This window comes from Tamandua tetradactyla, chromosome X (assembly GCF_023851605.1).
Source record: "Tamandua tetradactyla isolate mTamTet1 chromosome X, mTamTet1.pri, whole genome shotgun sequence".
NCBI lineage: Eukaryota > Metazoa > Chordata > Mammalia > Pilosa > Myrmecophagidae > Tamandua > Tamandua tetradactyla.
Genome location: NC_135353.1, coordinates 92,351,871 through 92,367,604, shown reverse-complemented (window position 1 = coordinate 92,367,604; position 15,734 = coordinate 92,351,871). Strand labels below are relative to the sequence as shown.

General features: G+C 36.5%; 1 protein-coding gene across 4 annotated transcripts in view; it reads left to right on the top strand.

Moving 5' to 3' along the window:
* Nucleotides 1-15,734, top strand: part of ATP7A (ATPase copper transporting alpha) — a 320,386-nt gene that overhangs the window by 226,575 nt on the left and 78,077 nt on the right. The gene's annotated exons all lie outside the window — the stretch shown is intronic.

The following is a 15,734-nucleotide window of genomic DNA, read 5'->3' as shown; positions in this document are numbered from 1 at the left end:
TATTTGGGTTCCAATTTCTCTACATCCTTGCCGACACTTGCTATTATCTGTATTTTATTATTATTTTTTAATTTTAATTTTTTGAGTTTTACCTATCCTATTGAGAGTGAAGGGCTATCTCACTGGAGTTTGTTTTGTTGCTTTTTTTTTGTATGTTGTATTATGGGGTCACATTTCATTATTTTTCCATGTGAGTAGTCCATTATTGCAGCACCATTTGTTGAATTTTTCTGTTTCTTTTGTTTGTTTTGCTTGTTTGTTTGTTGGGGAAGTGCATGGACTTACTGGAGTTTTGATTTGCATTTCCCTGATGGCTAAAACTTTTTTTTTTTTAACAAAACAAAATGATTTATTCACATAATAAGGTTACATTAGGATATAAATGTATCATTTTATATAATTTAGATTGTTTATATTTTATATCACATTATTGTGTTATGTACATTCTTTATTATATACTTACTTGTATTATTTTTTATTATTTTTAGTTGTTCCTTATTTATTTTATTTTTTATTTATTTTTTATTAATTAAAAAAAATTAACTAACACAACATTTAGAAATCATTCCATTCTACATATGCAATCAGTAATTCTTAATATCATCACATAGATGTATGATCATCATTTCTTACTACATATGCATCGATTTAGAAAAAGAAATACCAAGACAACAGAAAAAGAAATAAAACGATAATATAGAGAAAAAATAAAAATAAAAATAAAAAATACAAAAATATATAAGAAAAAAAAACAACTATAGCTCAGATGCAGCTTCATTCAGTGTTTTAACATAATTACATTACAATTAGGTAGTATTGTGCTGTCCATTTTTTTTTTTTTTAGAAATCATGCCATTCTACATATGCAATCAGTAATTCTTAACATCATCACATAGATGCATGATCATCGTTTCTTAGTACATTTGCATCGGTTTAGAAGAACTAGCAATATAACCGAAAAAGATATAGAATGTTAATATAGAGAAAAAAAATAAAAGTAATAATAGTAAGAACAAAACAAAACAAAACAAAACAAAAACCTATAGCTCGGATGCAGCTTCATTCAGTGTTTTAACATGATTACTTTACAATTAGGTATTATTGTGCTGTCCATTTTTGAGTTTTTGTATCTAGTCCTATTGCACAGTCTGTATCCCATCAGCTCCGATTACCCATTATCTTTTTTTTTCTTTTTTTTATTAATTAAAAAAAATTAACTAACACAACATTAGAAATCAATCCATTCTACATATGCAATCAGTAATTCTTAATATCATCACATAGGTGTATGGTCATCATTTCTCAGTACATATGCATCGATTTAGAGAAAGAAATAACACGACAACAGAAAAAGAAATAAAGTGATAACACAGAGAGAAAACGCAAATAAAAATAAAAAGTACAAAAATATATAAGAGAAAAAAAAACTATAGCTCAGATGCAGCTTCATTCAGCGTTCCAACATAATTACATTACAATTAGGCAGTATTGTGCTGACCATTTTTTTTTAGAAATCATACCATTCTACATATGCAATCAGTAATTCTTAACATCATCACATAGATGCATGATCATCATTTCTTAGTACATTTGCATCGGTTTAGAAGAACTAGGAATATAACAGAAAAAGATATAGAATGTTAATATAGAGAAAAAAAAATAAAAGTAATAATAATAAGAACAAAACAAACAAAACAAAACAAAACAAAAACCTATAGCTCGGATGCAGCTTCATTCAGTATTTTAACATGATTACTTTAAAATTAGGTATTATTGTGCTGTCCATTTTTGAGTTTTTGTATCTAGTCCTATTGCACAGTCTGTATCCCATCAGCTCCGATTACCCATTATCTTACCCTGTTTTAACTCCTGCTGAACTCTGTTACCAATGACATATTCCAAGTTTATTCTCGAGTGTCGATTCACATCATTGGGACCATACAGTATTTGTCTTTTAGTTTTGGCTAGACTCACTCAGCATAATGTTCTCTAGGTCCATCCATGTTATTACATGCTTCATAAGTTTATCCTGCCTTAAAGCTGCATAATATTCCATCATATGTATATACCACAGTTTGTTTAGCCACTCGTCTGTTGATGGACATTTTGGCTGTTTCCATCTCTTTGCAATTGTAAATAACGCTGCTATAAACATTGGTGTGCAAATGTCCGTTTGAGTTTTTGCCCTTAATTCTTTTGAGTAGATTCCCAGCAATGGTATTGCTGGGTCGTATGGCAATTCTATATTCAGCTTTTTGAGGAACCACCAAACTGCCTTCCACAGTGGTTGCACCATTTGACATTCCCACCAACAGTGGATAAGTGTGCCTCTTTCACCGCATCCTCTCCAGCACTTGTCATTTTCTGTTTTGTTGATAATGGCCATTCTGGTGGGTGTGAGATGATATCTCATTGTGGTTTTGATTTGCATTTCTCTAATGGCCAGGGACATTGAGCATCTTTTCATGTGCCTTTTGGCCATTTGTATTTCCTCCTCTGAGAGGTGTCTATTCAAGTCTTTTTCCCATTTTGTAATTGGGTTGGCTGTCTTTTTGTTGTTGAGTTGAACAATCTCATTATAAATTCTGGATACTACACCTTTATCTGATATGTTGTTTCCAAATATTGATTCCCATTTTGTAGGCTGTCTTTCTACTTTCTTGATGAAGTTCTTTGATGCACAGAAGTGTTTAATTTTGAGGAGTTCCCATTTATTTATTTCCTTCTTCAGTGCTCTTGCTTTAGGTTTAAGGTCCATAAAACTGCCTCCAATTGTAAGATTCATAAGATATCTCCCTACATTTTCCTCTAACTGTTTTATGGCCTTAGACCTAATGTTTAGATCTTTGATCCATTTTGAGTTAACTTTTGTGTAGGGTGTGAGATATGGGTCTTCTTTCATTCTTTTGCATATGGATATCCAGTTCTCTAGGCACCATTTGTTGAAGAGACTGTTCTGTCCCAGGTGAGTTGGCTTGACTGCCTTATCAAAGATCAAATGTCCATAGATGAGATTGTCTATATCTGAGCACTCTATTCAATTCCATTGGTCGATATATCTATCTTGATGCCAATACCATGCTGTTTTGACCACTGTGGCATCATAATATGCCTTAAAGTCAGGCAGTGCAAGACCTCCAGCTTCGTTTTTTTTCCTCAAGATGTTTTTAGCAATTCGGGGCACCCTGCCCTTCCAGATAAATTTGCTTATTGGTTTTTCTATTTCTGAAAAATAAGTTGTTGGGATTTTGATTGGTATTGCATTGAATCTGTAAATCAATTTAGGTAGGATTGACATCTTAACTATATTTAGTCTTCCAATCCATGAACACGGTATGCCCTTCCATCTATTTAGGTCTTCTGTGATTTCTTTTAGCAGTTTTTTGTAGTTTTCTTTATATAGGTTTTTTGTCTCTTTAGTTAAATTTATTCCTAGATATTTTATTCTTTTAGTTGCAATTGTAAATGGGATTCGTTTCTTGATTTCCCCCTCCGCTTGTTCATTGCTAGTGTATAGAATTGCTACAGATTTTTGAATGTTGATCTTGTAACCTGCCACTTTGCTGTACTCATTTATTAGCTCTAGTAGTTTTGTTGTGGATTTTTCAGGGTTTTCGATGTATAGTATCATATCGTCTGCAAACAGTGATAGTCTTATTTCTTCCTTTCCTATTTAATGCCTGGTATTTCTTTTTCTTGTCTAATTGCTCTGGCTAGAACCTCCAACACAATGTTGAATAATAGTGGTGATAGTGGACATCCTTGTCTTGTTCCTGATCTTAGGGGGAAAGTTTTCAATTTTTCCCCATTGAGGATGATATTAGCTGTGGGTTTTTCATATATTCCCTCTATCATTTTAAAGAAGTTCCCTTGTATTCCTATCCTTTGAAGTGTTTTCAACAGGAAAGGATGTTGAATCTTGTCAAATGCCTTCTCTGCATCAATTGAGATGATCATGTGATTTTTCTGCTTTGATTTGTTGATATGGTGTATTACATTAATTGATTTTCTTTAGTTGAACCATCCTTGCATACCTGGGTTGAATCCTACTTGGTCATGATGTATAATTCTTTTAATGTGTTGTTGGATACGATTTGCTAGAATTTTATCGAGGATTTTTGCATCTATATTCATTAGAGAGATTGGCCTGTAGTTTTCTTTTTTTGTAATATCTTTGCCTGGTTTTGGTATGAGGGTGATGTTGGCTTCATAGAATGAATTAGGTAGTTTTCCCTCCGCTTCAATTTTTTTGAAGAGTTTGAGGAGAGTTGGTACTAATTCTTTCTGGAATGTTTGATAGAATTCACATGTGAAGCCGTCTGGTCCTGGACCTTCTTTTTAAGAAGCTTTTGAATGACTTATTCAATTTCTTTACTTGTGATTGGTTTGTTGAGGTCATCTATGTCTTCTTGAGTCAAAGCTGGTTGTTCATGTCTTTCCAGGAACCTGTCCATTTCCTCTAAATTGTTGTATTTATTAGCGTAAAGTTGTTCATAGTATCCTGTTATTACCTCCTTTATTTCTGTGAGGTCAGTAGTTATGTCTCCTCTTCCATTTCTGTTCTTATTTATTTGCATCCTCTCTCTTCTTCTTTTTGTCAATCTTGCTAAGGGCCCATCAATCTTATTGATTTTCTCATAGAACCAACTTCTGTTCTTATTGATTTTCTCTATTGTTTTCATGTTTTCAATTTCATTTTTTCTGCTCTAATCTTTGTTATTTCTTTCCTTTTGCTTGCTTTGGGGTCAGTTTGCTGATCTTTCTCCAGTTCTTCCAAATGGATAGTTAATTCCTGGATTTTTGCCTTTTCTTCTTTTCTGATATAGGCATTTAGGGCAATAAATTTCCCTCTTAGCACTGCCTTTGCTGCGTCCCATAAGTTTTGATATGTTGTGTTTTCATTTTCATTCGCCTCGAGGTATTTGCTAATTTCTCTAGCAATTTCTTCTTTGACCCAGTCGTTGTTTAGGAGTGTGTTGTTGAGCCTCCACGTATTTGTGAATTTTCCGGCACCCCGCCTATTATTGATTTCCAACTTCATTCCTTTATGATCCGAGAAAGTGTTGTGTATGATTTCAATCTTTTTAAATTTGTTAAGACTTGCTTTGTGACCCAGCATATGGTCTATCTTTGAGAATAGATATATTCTATTCTCATAATATCCATGAGCACTTGAGAAAAAGGTGTATCCTGCTTGTGGGATGTAATGTCCTATAAATGTCTGTTAAGTCTAGCTCATTTATAGTAATATTCAGATTCTCTATTTCTTTATTGATCCTCTGTCTAGATGTTCTGTCCATTGATGAGAGTGGTGAATTGAAGTCTCCAACTATTATGGTATATGAGTCTATTTCCCTTTTCAGTGTTTGCAGTGTGTTCCTCACGTATTTTGGGGCATTCTGGTTCGGTCCGTAAATATTTTTGATTGTTATTTCTTCTTGTTTAATTGTTCCTTTTATTAGTATATAGTGTCCTTCTTTGTCTCTTTTAACTGCTTTACATTTGAAGTCTAATTTGTTGGATATTAGTGTAGCCACTCCTGCTCTTTTCTGGTTGTTATTTGCATGAAATATCTTTTCCCAACCTTTCACTTTCAACCTATGTTTATCTTTGGGTCTAAGATGTGTTTCCTGTAGACAGCATATAGAAGGATCCTGTTTTTTAATCCATTCTGCCAATCTATGTCTTTTGATTGGGGAATTCAGTCCATTGACATTTAGTGTTATTACTGTTTGGATAATATTTTCCTCTAACATTTTGCCTTTTGTATTATATATATCATATCTGATTTTCCTTCTTTCTACACTCTTCTCCATACCTCTCTCTTCTGTCTTTTTGGTTCTGACTCTAGTGCTCCCTTTAGTATTTCTTGCAGAGCTGGTCTCTTGGTCACAAATTCTCTCAGTGACTTTTTGTCTGAGAATGTTTTAATTTCTCCCTCATTTTTGAAGGATAATTTTGCTGGATATAGGAGTCTTGGTTGGCAGTTTTTCTCTTTTAGTATTTTAAATATATCATCCCACTGTCTTCTAGCTTCCATGGTTTCTGCTGAGAAATCTACACATAGTCTTATTGGGTTTCCCTTGTATGTGATGGATTGTTTTTCTCTTGCTGCTTTCAAGATCCTCTCTTTCTCTTTGACCTCTGACATTCTAACTAGTAAGTGTCTTGGAGAACGCCTATTTGGGTCTAATCTCTTTGGGGTGCGCTGCACTTCTTGGATCTGTAATTTTAGGTCTTTCATAAGAGTTGGGAAATTTTCAGTGAAAATTTCTTCCATTAGTTTTTCTCCTCCTTTTCCCTTCTCTTCTCCTTCTGGGACACCCACAACACGTATATTTGTGCGGTTCATATTGTCCTTGAGTTCCCTGATACCCTGTTCAAATTTTTCCATTCTTTTCCCGATAGTTTCTGTTTCTTTTTGGAATTCAGATGTTCCATCCTCCAAATCACTAATTCTATCTTCTGTCTCTTTAAATCTATCATTGTAGGTATCCATTATTTTTTCCATCTTTGCTACTTTATCCTTCACTTCCATAAGTTCTGTGGTTTGTTTTTTCAGTTTTTCTATTTCTTCTTTATGTTCAGCCCATGTCCTCTTCATGTCCTCCCTCAATTTATCGATTTCATTTTTGAAGAGGTTTTCCATTTCTGTTCGTATATTCAGCATTAGTTGTCTCAGCTCTTGTATCTCATTTGAGCTATTGGTTTGTTCCTTTGACTGGGCCATATTCTCAATCTTCTGAGCGTGGACAGTTATCTTCTGCTGCTGGCGTCTGGGCATTTAGTCAGATTTCTCTGGGTGTCGGACCCAACAAGGTTGTAAGATTTTTCTGTGAAATCTCTGGGTTCTGTTTTTCTTATCCTGCCCAGTAGGTGGTGCTCGTGGCACACGTTTGTCTGCGGGTCCCACCAGTAAAAGGTTCTGTGGGTCCTTTAACTTTGGAAAACTCTCACCGTCCGGGAGGTTTGCTAGCTGAAGCGGCTTCGGGGTGTGCCAGCCGGCCCGGGGTCCGAACGCGGGGAGGGTCGCTGGCCACCGCAGCCCGGGAAAGTGCCCGTCCTAATTTCCTAGTCGGCCCTGGGCGCCAAGCTAGGCGGGAGGGCGCCAGCCGCAGCGGCTCGCCCGGGAGAGTGCACATTCCCGTGGAGTCATGGGTTTGGAAGGGGCCCCCCCGTCGCCGTTCTCTGCGGCCTGGGGATTTCCGATCCAATTCTCTCAGTTGGTCCGGGGGCCCGTGCGTGGTGTGGGCACCAGCCGCCGCGGTTTGAGGGGACCGCCTGTCCAATTCTCCCAGCCGGCCCGGGGAGGGGGAAGGGAGTGACTCCAGCCGCTTGCCGCCCTGCCCGGTGAAGCCCGCGCCCCTCGGTGATCTCACCAGAGAGGGTTCTCTCAGCCAGCCAGCCGTTCCAGGATGGGGTACACTGTCTTTTTTATCTCTGTCGTGGCTTTGGGAGCTGTTCTGTATCGTTTCTACTCCCCTAGTAGCTGTCCTGGAGAAGAAACTGAGCCCTCTCCTTGCAGCCTGCCTTCCTAAAACTTTTGATCTTCTTTCCATGTGCTTGTTGACCATTAGCATATATTCTTTGGGGGAAAATCTATTCAAATATCTATATTCATGAAAAATTGTGGTTTGTAGTTTTCTTTTTTTGTGATGACTTTGGTGTTAGTATCAGGGTATCAGGTCTCAGAGAATGACTTGGAAAATATTTTCTTGTCTTATGTTTTGGAAGAGTTTTTGAGGAATTATTGTTAATTCATCTTCATCATTGAAGCCATTTGGTTCTGGGCTTTTGTTTGTGGAAATTTTTTTGATTACTAATTCACTCTTATTACTTACAGGTCTACTCAGATTTCATATTTCTTCTTGAGTCAATTTTAGTAGTTAATTTCTGTGAATTTGCCCATTTCATCTAAGTTATCTGGTAATTGGCATACAATTTTTCATAGTATTATTTTATAATCTTTTTTCATTTATTGTGGTAGCATATATGTCACATACATATTGCCATTTTAACCATTTAAAAGTACAGTTCTTAGCATTAATTATTTTTACAGTGTTTTGCAACCATCACCACCTTCCATTACTAAAACTTCTTCATCATCCAAAACAGAAACCCTTTTACCCATTAATCAATAACTCCTCATTCCCCCATCTCCCTAGCCCCTGGTAACCTCCAATCTACTTTCTGGCTCTATGAATTTTTAATTCTAAGTATTTCACATAAATGGGATCATAAAATATTTACCCTTTTGTATCAAGCTTATATCCCTTAGCATGTTGTTTTCAAGGTTCATCTGTGTTGTATCATATATCAGATATTTTTCCTTTTTAATTATAATTAGGACCTATTATTGCTTATTGTTGTAGTTTGAAAATGTTATGTACCCCATAAAAGCCCTCTTCTTCTAATCCAGTCTTGTGGGGGCAGACCTGTAGTTGAGTGGGATATTTTGATTAGGTGTTTCCATGGAGATGTGACCCATCCAGTTGTGGGTGGGACCCTTCAATTAGATTGTTTCCCTAGAGATGTGGCCCCACCCATTCAGTATGGGTCTAATCTGTTTACTGGAGTACTATAAGAGGAAGATAGTTTGGAGAAAGAATAGATGCTTGGAGACAGAATTGCCCCAGGAGATGTTAAGCAATGATCTACAGAACCTGAAGGACCCAGAACCTGGAGGGAATCAAGAGAAGCTAGGAGATGAAATCCAGTGTTTGCCCCAAAGAAGCTAAGAGAGGGTCCACAGACAGAGAAAACAATGAACTGGGAACAAGGACCAGCAGATACCAGCCATGTGCCTTTCCGTAAGACAGAGAAACCCTGGACATGATTAGCCTTTCTTAAGTGAATATATCCTCTTTTTGATGTCTTAATTTGGACATTTTCACAGATTTAGAATGGTAACTTGTTACCTAATAAATCCCCTTTGTAAAAGCCAGTCCATTTCTGGTATATTACATTCTGGCAGCATTAGCAACCTGAAACACTTGTTTTATAACAGTCCATAGAACATTGACCAGTATTTTCTAAATGATAAGTAGTGATTTCTTAGGATAGGGATTATTGAAGTTTACTAATTACTGATTTTATTTGGTCCTTTTAAATCTGTGAATTCTTAATTTTTTTTATTAGAGCAGTTGAAATTTAAAAGTAATGCAAAAGTACAAAGGTCCCATATACACCCCTGTCAAACACACAGTTTTCCTTATTAATTTTGCATTAGTGCGGTACCTTTGTTGAAACTGATGGAACATTAACATTATTATTATATTATACTATTTACTATAACCCATAGTTTATATTAGGGTTCACTCTTTGGATTATACAGTTCTATATTTTTTTTTCTGGTAGCTTATATATAACTTAAAAAAATGCCATTTTATCCATTTTCAAATATACAATCAGTGATGTTAATTGCATTCCCACCGTTGTTCCTCCACTGTCATCACCTATCGTAGAAATTCTGTATCATTTGAACATTAACTTCCCATTTCCCATCCCGACTTGGCCACTCGTGACATGTATTCTGGTTTCTGACCTTACGAATTTTCATAGTCTGCCTATTTCATATAAATGAGGTAAGACAATATTTGTCCCTTTGTGTCTGTCTGGCTTACTTTATGCAACATTTTGTCTTCAAGGCTTAACCATGTTGTAGCAAGTTTTATAACTGGAATCCTCTTCATGGCTGAGTAATATTCCACTATATGTTGTGCAAGATTGAAAGTATTATATACCCCAGAAAAGCCATGTTTTTAATCCTGAGTCAATCTTGTGAGGCAACTGTTTATTCTAATCCTGATTCAATACTCTAGATTGGAAACTTTTTAAAAATATATTTTTATTGACAAATCTTCACTCACATATATTCTTTGATGATATTGTGAGCTGTTGATTGTATACCATATCATCAAGGTTGGAAACTTTTGTTTAGGTGGTGTTGTGACTCCACCCATTTGAAGTGGGTCTTAATCAGTTTACTAGAGTCTTTAAAAGGGGAAATATTTTAGAGAAACCTCAGAAACAACAGAGCCAAAAGAAGCTTCAAAGCAGAGCTGATACAGATGCCGACACTTGAAGAACAGAGACATGGATGTTTGGAGATACTTGGAGCCCAGCAAATGTTGCCATGAGACGTTAAGCTCTCTCTCTAGGGAGAGCCAAGAGAAGCCAAGAGATGAAAGTCAGCTCTGGAGAAGCAAGTGAGGAACCCCTACAGGATCAGAGACTGAAAGCATGGAGCCCAGGAACAAGGGATAAGCAGATGCCAACCATGTACTATCCAGTTGACAGAGGTTTTCCCGACCCTTTGGCCTTCCTTGAATTAAGGTATCTTTCCTGGAAGTCATAGTTTGGACATTTTTTTTCTTTTTTAAACATGTTTTATTGTGAAAGAAAACATATATACAAAAAAGTGATCTATCCCAAAAACAAAACAAAACAAAACAAAAACAAAAAAACAAAACAAAAAAAAAGTGATCTATTTCAAAGCACATTTTAAGAGGTAGTTATAAAACAAATTTCAAAGTATTGTATGGGTTGCGGTTCCACAATTTCATGTTTTTCCTTATAGCTATTCTAAGACGCTAGAGACTAAAAATAAATACTAGAATAATGATTGAGTAGTCATACTCACTTGTTAAATCCTCTCTTCTGTGTTACATCTCTTACTTTTCTTTTTTCCACACTTTTAATGTTTTATGAAAAATGCCATATACACAAAAAAAACAATAAATTCGAAGTACATCACAACAATTAGCTGTAGTATAGATTCAGAGTTTTGTATGGGTTGTAATTCCACAATTTTAGATTTTTGCTTCTAGCTATTGTAAGATACAGAGAAAAAAAATTAATGTAGTGATTCAACAATCTTATGTGTTTTTAAACCCTGCCTTCTTTGTTTAATTCTGCTATAAACTTTGATCCTTCTCTCACTCGTTAGGGGTGTTTGGGCTGTGCTTATTGTAGCTTGTTCATATTGGAAGGGGCTGTCAATAATATTGGATAGGGAGACAGAGCTACATCCAGGGACCCAACTGGAGGTTGTAGGTTTCTAGAAAGTTTTTCTGGTGCTTGGAACCTGTGTAGAATCTTACATAATGTCCTAGATGTTCTTTAGGATATGCTGGAATGGTTGTGGTTGGGGGTTGGCAAGCTGATAGGTGGCAATGTCTAACTGAAGCTAGCAGAAGACTGACCACCAAAGTAGTCTCTTGACTCTATTTGATCTCTCTCAGCTACGGATACCTTATTTGTTACATTTATTATCCCCCTTTTTGTCAGTATGGCGTCGTTGGTCCACAGTGCCAGGTCCAAAGTCATCCCTGGAAGTCATCCCCCATGCCACCAGGGAGACTTTCACCTCAGGATATCATGTCTCATGTAGGGGAGAAGGCAGTGATTTCACTTCCAGGGTTATGCTTAGAGAGAGAGGGGCTACATCTTAGCAACAAAAGAGGTCCTCTGGAAGTAACTCTTTGGCATACCTATAGGTGCACCTAGCTTCTCCAGTAAGAGCAAGCCTGAAGATCAAGGGCTTGGCCTGTTGATTTGGGTGTTCCTAATGTTTAACAAAGTATCAAAGGTTGCCCGGATGGTAAAGTTTAATATTTCCATATATTTTCTCCCATACCACAAGGGACTTTGTCAGTACTTTTTTTTGGCATACAATTTTATTGGAGACACACATAAAATAAAATCATTTTATGTGAAAAGCTCTTAGTCTCTTGATAAACTAAATCTAATTTCACTGAACAAACTGTTTTGATCTGTCTTAGTAACTTTTTTCTTTTGCTATATATTATAAACAATTAATTCAGTTCCCAGGAAGCAACACCTTTATAGAGATTGAGTCATTTCCAAACACTTACTTTTTTCCATTTCAATGCATCTTCTAGAAAATCCCAAGAACAGTTTCAGGTTAAGGAAATGTGTACCAAAGGTATAGCCTAAACCAATGAATAGTAATTGTTTTCTTCACCAGTAAAATTGATAGCTACAGTGTAAGCTATATATTTTTAAGCTTTTTTATTGTATAGTATAACATATTTACAAAGCAAAGAAATAAAAAGCAGTAGTTTTCAAAGCACTCTTCAACACATAGTTACGGGACAGATACCAGAATTTGTCATGGGCTACCATATGATCCTCTCATATTTTTCCTTCTAGCTGCTCCAGAATATAGGAGGCTAGAGGGCTTAAATATTTTTTTATCATCACAATCGACTTTCTTTCCTTCTTTTTTTTGGTGAAAAATAGCATATATACAAAACAGCTATAAATTTGAAAGAATAGCACCACAATTAGTTGTAGAACATATTTTAGAGTTTGACATGGGTTACGATTTCACATTTTATGTTTTTACTTCTAGCTGTTCTAAAATACTGGAGACTAAAAGAAATATCAATTTAATGATTCAGCATTCATATTCATTTGCTAAATCCCATCTTCTCTGTATAACTCAGCCATACCTTTGATCTTTTTATCCCTCTCTTTAAGGGTATCTGGGCTATGGTGATTCTAAATTTTTCATATTGGAAAGGTGTGTCACTAATATGGGGGAGAGAGATGGAACTATCAGATGTTCTGGAGAGGTTGGGTTAGGTTTCAGGACTTATCTGGACCAGGGACCCATCTGGAGGTTGTAGGTTTCTGGAAAATTACTCTAGTGCCTGGAACCCTTGTGGAATCTTATATATTGCCCTAGGTGTTCTTTAGGTTTAGCTGGAATGGTCCTGATTAGGGGTTGACAGTAGCAATGTCTAACTGAAGGTTGTGTAAGGGCAACCTCCAGAGTAGCGTCTCAACTCTATTTAAACTCTCTCTGCCACTGATACTTCATTAATTACACTTCTTTTCTCCCTTTTGATCAGGATAGAATTGTTGATCCCACAGTACCAGGTCTCGATTCATCCCTGGGAGTCACCTCCCACGTTGCTAGGGAGACTTTCATCCCTGGATGTCATGTCCTATATAGGGAGGAGGGCAATGATTTCACTTGAAGAGTTGGCCTTAGAGAGACTGAGGCCACATCTGAGCAACAAAAGAGGTCCTCCAGAAGTAACTCTTAAGCTTCTCCACTACCTACATAAGCTTCACACGAGTAACCTTTCTATTCGAGGGCATGACCTATCGATTTGGGTGTCCCTAAAGTTTGACACAGTATCGGAGATTCCCTGATGGTAAGGTTTAATAGTTCCATATTTTTCTCCCATCCCTCAGGGGACTTTGTCAATATTTTTTTATTATCTACTTAATATACTCTAGTATGTATTCAGACATTACAATAATCTATATAAAATTAAAGGACCTCTTTCTTATTCTGTGCTCCCTGTGTTTCAGTTGTTCAAATGAGCTATACAGATAGGTTAAATTAGATTATGCACTCAGAAAATTTCAGTTCCAGACCAAATAAACCTTTCTTCCATTGGTCTCAAAGAGCATGTGTGGTTCTAAAATATACACACTAGTCTTCCTTACCCCTATGTTCTGAATTACTTTAACCCCAACCTGTTCAGCTTCGTTCATATCCCTAAATATCAGGTTATATATAAAACAGCCTCTCAAAATCCATAAATAATAATCATCACTCCAGACTTAATGTGTCTGCTCTAAAAGCTTACAGTCTAGGCCCCTGTTTTCTTATAAGCATTTTCTAAAGTGACCATACAATTCTTGTTCTTTTGTTTGTGGCTTATTTTGTCTCACCAAATGTCCCACATGTTCACTCACATCGTTGCATGCCTCACATGTTTGTTCCTTTTTGTAGCAGCGCAGCCTTCATCCATAAGTATACACCATTGTTCACCAATTTACTTCTCCTTTAGCATCCTTTAGCATCAGTGCATCCTTTAACCACTTGGAATCATCGGGCATCATGTAGAGGGCCAAAGTCCACAGTCCATCAACATTCTCAATTTTAGATAATTTCATTGTTCCCAAGGGAGAAAAGCCAATGAACACACACTCGCCAAATTGAAAATCTACATCTCCCCTTAACGCTTCTCCCTCCCCCCATTATTTACCTTTACTGTTGCTGTGGTAGTGCTGATGGTTTCCTCTTGAACATAGAACATAGCATGCAATAGCAGTTTTCCCCTGTACCCTGGACTTAAACACTCTTTGTACAAGAATCATATCTTTGAAGTAATTTTTGCATAAACTAATTCATATTTCTAGTGTTAATCAGTGGGACACATAGGTCTATGTAACCCCTTTCAATCTTGTTTATCTTCAATATGGTAATATTACTTACAGACCCACTAGAGAACCACCTTCACTCCTATCTATTCCCTTACATTGGAGTTCAACCTAATTAGCTAATGGTTCACCCATCTCTCACTTCTATGTATCTCTAAGTCCCCTATGTTCTGAATAAGAAGTCTCTGATTATACATGCCTTTATGCTGGTCGTAAAAGTGGAATAATATAGTATTTATCCCTTTGTGTATAGCTAACTTCACTCAGTATTATGTCCTCGAGGCTTATCCATCTTGTCATGTGCTTCAGGACATCATTTTGTCTTACTGCTGCATAATATTCCATCAGATGTATAGACCACATTTTGTTGCTCCACTCATCTGTTGATGGGCATTTGGTTTGTTTCCATCTTTTGGTGATTCTGAATAATGCTGCTATGAACATTGATGTGCAAATGTCTGTTTGTGTCATTGCTTTCAGTTGTTCTGGGTATATACCAGGTAGTGCTATTGCTGGGTCATAGGGCAACTCAATATTTAGTTTCCTAAGGAACCGCCAGTCTTCCATAATGGCTGCACCATTGTACATTCCCACCAGAAGTGCATAAGTGTCCCAGTTTCTCCACATCCTCTCCAACCTTTATAGTTTCCTGTTTATTTAATAGCAGCCATTCTTATAGGTATGAGGTGATATCTCATTGTAGTCTTGGTCTGTATTTCCCTTACAGCCAGTGAAAACGAGCATCTCTTCATGTGCTTTTGAGCCTTCTGTATTTGCTCTTCAGAAAAATGCCCATTCTAATCAGTAGCCCATTTTATAATTGGGTTGTTTGTTCTTTTGTTGTTGAGTTGTATGATTTCTTGGTATATACAGGAAATCAAAACTTTGTCTGATATGTGATTTCCAAATATTTTCTCCCATTGAGTTGGCTGCCTCTTCACCATTTTGACAAAGTCTTTTGAAGGGCAGAAACATTTGATTTTGAGGAGTTCCCATTTATCTATTTTTTCTTTTGTTGCTTGTGCTTTGGGTGTAAAGTTTAGGAAGCTACCTCCTATTACTAGGTCTTGAAGATGCTTCCCTGCATTTTCTTTTAGGAGCTTTATGGTGCTAGTTCTTATATTTAGGTGTTTGATCCACTTTGAGTTAATTTGTATGTAGGGTGTAAGATAGGGGTCCTCTTTCATTCTTTTGGCTATTGATATCCAGTTCTTCCAGGCCCAATTATTGAAAAGACTATTTTGTCCCAGTTTAGAGCATAGTTTGACATTTTTACAGGCTTAGAACTGCAAACTTTTAATTTATTAAATTCTTTTTTTAAAAGACATTCCAGTTCTATTATATTGCATTCCAGCAACTTGCAAACTAAAATTGATTTTGGTACCAGAGAAGTGGGTTGCTGCTACAGTTTGCAAATACCAAGGATGTTGGAGTGGCCTTTTAAATAGATAAGAGGAAGATTCTGGAAAAATTGTGAAGGGTTTAATAGGAAAGGCCTACAATGCTTTGAAGAGGCTGTTGGTCGAATG